Below are 4851 nucleotides of genomic sequence, written 5' to 3'. Positions count from 1 at the left end.
AATGTTTGCTTGATGAATTCAAAGGTAAACATAAATCTAATATAACTTAAACCAACCCCAAAGAATCAACTTAATTCATCTACCAAAACTATAAGAAAACCTTGGTTTAACAATTATATCGCGTGAGATGATTAAGGCAAATTAAAAAATTAAATTAAATTAAAAATTCAACTAAATTAAAAGCACAAAGATTGAAACAATATAAAAATTCCTTTAAAAATTATTTTAAAATTATAAAAAAATAAAAGCATTTTAAAAATTATTTTAAATCAATTAAAAAATATTTTTAAAATCATTTAAAAACAAATTATTTTAAAATTATTTTAAAAATCTGTTAAAAATTATTTTAAATATATAAAAAAATATTTCATTTTTTTAAAAAATATTTTAATAATAAATTGAAAATTCTTTTAAAACCCCTTTTAAAAATTATTGTAAAAATTCTTTTAAAAAAGTTCATTTAAAATTATATTAAAAAATTATTTTAAAAACTATTTTAAAAATTATATTTTTTAAAAAAGGTTATTTAAATATTTTTTAAAAATTATATTTCTTTTATTAATTAATTAAAAAATAAATAAAAATAAATAAAAAATTAATTAATTGAAAATTAAAACTTTAATTAAAATTTAACTTTAATTAATATCTTAAAATTTGCATAAATTAGAAGGGGGGTTGAATAGCCTGAAAAATAAAAAGCACAATTTTTCTCGAACTCTTAAACTAACACTTGCATAAATTAGCTAAACAGAAAGTAAATCAGAAAAGACGAGGCACACAGGGATTGACTTGATTACAACTGAGGAGGTTGTTAATCTAAGGAAGATAATCGCACTAAAAACTCCTTCAGGCGGAGAAGCCTCGTACAACAATGAAGCGCACAAACAGAGAAGATAATATAGAAATGAAGCGTACAAGTGTTGGAAATGAATTCCTTGAGTTCTGATTCATTGAAAGCTTCTAGACCAAGACTGTATTTATAGCCTTGGTCGGGGCGCCCTGAAAGGATTCCGGGCGTCTTGGGGGGATAAAACTTTATCCCCCAACGTTCAGATCGTGTCAATCGTGATCTGGTCAAAAAGTCAACTTCGGGTGCCCAGAAGGGTTCTGGGCACCCTGGAGGGGTCCGGGCGCCCCGGCTGTGAAAGTCAACCCTGTTGACTTTTTCAGCCCGGGTCTTCTGCTCTGGCTCCGTTCGCCAAAGACCGAGTCTTCCGCTCACTTGGGTGATCTCTTCCATCCGGAATAGGGCTCACTCGAACCTAACTTCCGGTCTTCTTGAGCAAGATTCCGCTCCGGCTTTTCGTCCCTCGGAATCACCGCGTGCTTCCTTCTCGTCCATCAGCGTACTCATTCACAGTCTTCATCCCTTGGTCACACCCTGTGTTTACGTTCTCGCTAGCTGCGTCTCTTGCTCCTCGAGCAGTCTTCCGCTCCGGCTTCTCGTCCCTTGGAACCACCGCACGCTTCCATCTCGTCCGTCGGTGTACTCTTCCGTAGCGCCTCATCCCTCGGACGCATTGCGTGCTATCCTTCTTGCTAGCTACGTCTTCCGCTCGACTACATGTGCTCCTAAGCTCCTGCACACTTAGACACAAGGTTAAAAACACACAGGACCTAACTTATCTTGGTAATCACACCAAAACAACCTTGGGATTCCAACAATCTCCCCTTTTTTGATGTGAGCAACTGATGTTCGTAAATTGTATGCACTTGTTTAGCATGTTTTGACACACATTCACATACTTTGTACATGCTTTATCTACGCACTTTCGTACTTCCAGCTTTCTTTTTGAGCATATTTACTCTTTTTGTTTGGAGATATGCTTTTGTGCATTTTGTGTACACAGGAGTTGAATTTGGAGAAGATTTTAACACTTGAACAAGGAGGAAAGGCAAAAGCCCTGTGAGCCACACGACCCTGTCATGGGGGGTTGCCCAGGCCATGTGAAGTTCCTTGGCCGTGTGGATGCAGCAGAGATAGAAGTTGCCATGGCCGTGTGAACCTCACACGACTGTGTAAAGATTTGATGCCAGATGTAGCCCTTGCCGTGTACACCACACGACCATGTGAGATTTCCAGAGACCAAGAAGGCCTTAGCCATGTACATCACACGACCGTGCAGGACTTCCAGTGAGCAAGAGGGTCCCGGCCATGTACACCACACAGCGGTGCCAGGTTTCTAGAGGTAGAGCCAGTGCAGGGTGTGTAGATCTACACGACCGTGCAAGGGGAGCATTGGCAGAAGCAAGCCACGGCCGTGTACCACACACGATCGTGTAAGGTTGGAAGAGAAGGAAATGGCTCTGGCCGTGTGAACCTCACACGACTATCTCGGGGTCGTGTGGCGCCCGAACCCCACCTCTATATAAAGGTGTCTTCAAGATTTGAATGAGGATCTTCTCCCTTTTGGGGGGAATTGAAGATTTGGGCGTTCCTCCACCTTCTTGGAGGGATTCCGGTGATTCTAAGGGCGGATCTTCAACATTTCGACTCCGGGGAGAGAGGATTGGATCTAAAGATGGTCTTTATCGTAGATAAACTTTTCTTCCCTATCTTTCTTGGATTTAGGGATCAAGATGTTTATCTTTTCTTCTTCTTTTGGATTCTTTCTTTGTTCCATGGATTAGATCTCTTGTTCTAGGATGGAGGTAGTATTTGTAATGGAAATTTGATGTAAACTCTTGTGAATTTTCCAAAATACCTATTTCTATGATTTTGCCCTGTTTTATATCTATTCTTTCTAGTGTGGATTGTTGTGATTAGGGCTTAATTACGATGCTTGATTGAATGTTTGAATATCTTATGGATCTTATATGGATTGCTTCTCATTTGATTTTTCGAGGGACATTTGTGACAGGAACATGCCCGTGTAAGGACGTTTGAGGGGTAATCTTGAGAGGGAAATTAGGTATTTCAAGAGGGTAGGATGGATTGGATGCATTAATCTTTATATCTAATAAGGTTGAGAAGTAGTGATTTTTATGTTGATTTTCTGAGGGGCGCACGTGACAGGCAAGCCCGTGTAAGGATAACATAGGGTTCATTCCTAATTGATCGCATTTAGATATATTTTAGTCCTAGTTCGATTGTCTATTGCAAGAGAGAACCGACAACCTTCTACAAGCGGTGGACAATTGAGAAATAAGATTTGGTAGATCATTACATTGAATTCACATTACAAAGAAATTGAAACTCCTAGAACATACCTTTATCATTGCCCTTATTCTTGTTTCTTATTCTTTCATTCTTTTGTTTACCTTTCATAGTTACACTTAGACTTTGTAAATCAATTGATTGGTTATTTAGCTAACTCGCTTTGAGACATCTTTAGTGCTTATTCCAGTCCTTGTGGATTCGATATCTTTTATTATTACTTACGACATATCCGTACACTTGCGGAGGTCAACAAGTTTTTGGCGCCGTTGCCGGGGACTACGCTATAACATTAGGGATTTTCAATTGAGTTAGACTAGATCTAGACATAACTTTTCTTTTCATTTGCATAGTTGTAACTGATTGTTAGAATTCTATTTTCATAAGTTTTTCCTTTCTTGCATAACATTTTTGTCAATTCCTTTTAATGTGATTCTAATTCTGCATTTTTGATTCTAACATTTTTGTCTAACTTTTCTCTATTTTCTTTTGATTTAGTCTCTTTCTTTTTTTTTTCTTTTGTAAACATATCTTGCTATCTTGTTCTTGTGTATGCGAAGATCTAACTTTGTAGGAGAACTTCTTCCTCTAGATCCTGAGATAGACAGAACATTTCATAGAAGAAAAATTCTGCAAAGACAACAAGAAGAACAAGAACATTCTATTTTGGCGAATAGACCACTAAAAGATTATGCAGTACCTTATGCTAGAGGTTTTCGATCTAGTATTTCAAGGCCTTCAGTTGAAGCAAATAATTTTGAGATTAAACCTGCAATTATATCTATGGTGCAGCAAAATCAGTTTGGTGGAGGACCGCATGAAGACCCAAATCAACACTTGGAAGTCTTCTACAAAATATGCGGCACAATGAAAATGAATGGTGTTCTTTCAGAGGCAGTGCACCTACTATTATTTGGGTTTTCTTTGAGAGATAGAGCCAAGCAATGGTTACACTCTTTGGCTCCAAATAGCATCACCACATGGGAGCAATGTGAGCAACAATTCCTCGACAAATTCTATCCTCCAAGTAAAACAGCTCATATGAGGAATCTTATTGCAAACTTCAAAAAGCAGACTTTGAATCTTTATTTGAAGCTTGGGATAGATACAATAGTATGCTTAGACAATGCCCACACCATGGGTTGGAAAGGTGGTTAGTGCTACATACGTTTTATAACGACATCAACTATCATACAAAGGTATCCCTTGATTCAGCTGCTGGAGGGGCACTTATGAACAAGAGTTTGGATGAAACCGAGGAGATAATTGAGAGCGTAGCACAAAACCACCATCAATAGGCTAATGAAAGAAGTGGTGACTATTCTTGTATGAACCCAACAAAAAAAGCATCAGGAAAATTTGATGTTGATGCAGTGACCTTATTGGCTACAAAACTGGATGCTCTTACAAAAATGTTTGAGAATATGGGAGCTAGCTCAAGTACGGTCAATGCCATTGTTTCTTCTTGTGAAGTATGTGGAAGTTCTAAACATTCAAATGACTCATGTTCATTAAGATCTATCACTGTACAAATCAATCAATTAGAGCAATGTGATGCAATCATGGGTTTCAATCAAAGGCAGAACAACCCATACTCAAATACCTACAACCCTGGATGGAAAAGTCATCCCAATTTTTCCTATAGAAATAATCAAGATTAAGGACCATCCATGGGGGCAAAGCCTAATTTTCAA

At 37.6% G+C, this 4851-nt stretch overlaps 1 non-coding gene across 1 annotated transcript; it reads right to left on the bottom strand.

Annotated features, from left to right (window-relative positions):
• Window positions 1-4196: 4196 nt before the first annotated feature.
• Window positions 4197-4301, bottom strand: LOC121983627. The gene has a single exon (XR_006112650.1). It is a non-coding gene; the product is annotated as a small nucleolar RNA R71 (small nucleolar RNA).
• Window positions 4302-4851: the final 550 nt, after the last annotated feature.

This window comes from Zingiber officinale, chromosome 5A, assembly GCF_018446385.1.
Source record: "Zingiber officinale cultivar Zhangliang chromosome 5A, Zo_v1.1, whole genome shotgun sequence".
Classification (NCBI taxonomy): domain Eukaryota; kingdom Viridiplantae; phylum Streptophyta; class Magnoliopsida; order Zingiberales; family Zingiberaceae; genus Zingiber; species Zingiber officinale.
This window is presented reverse-complemented; position numbering and strand designations above follow the sequence as displayed.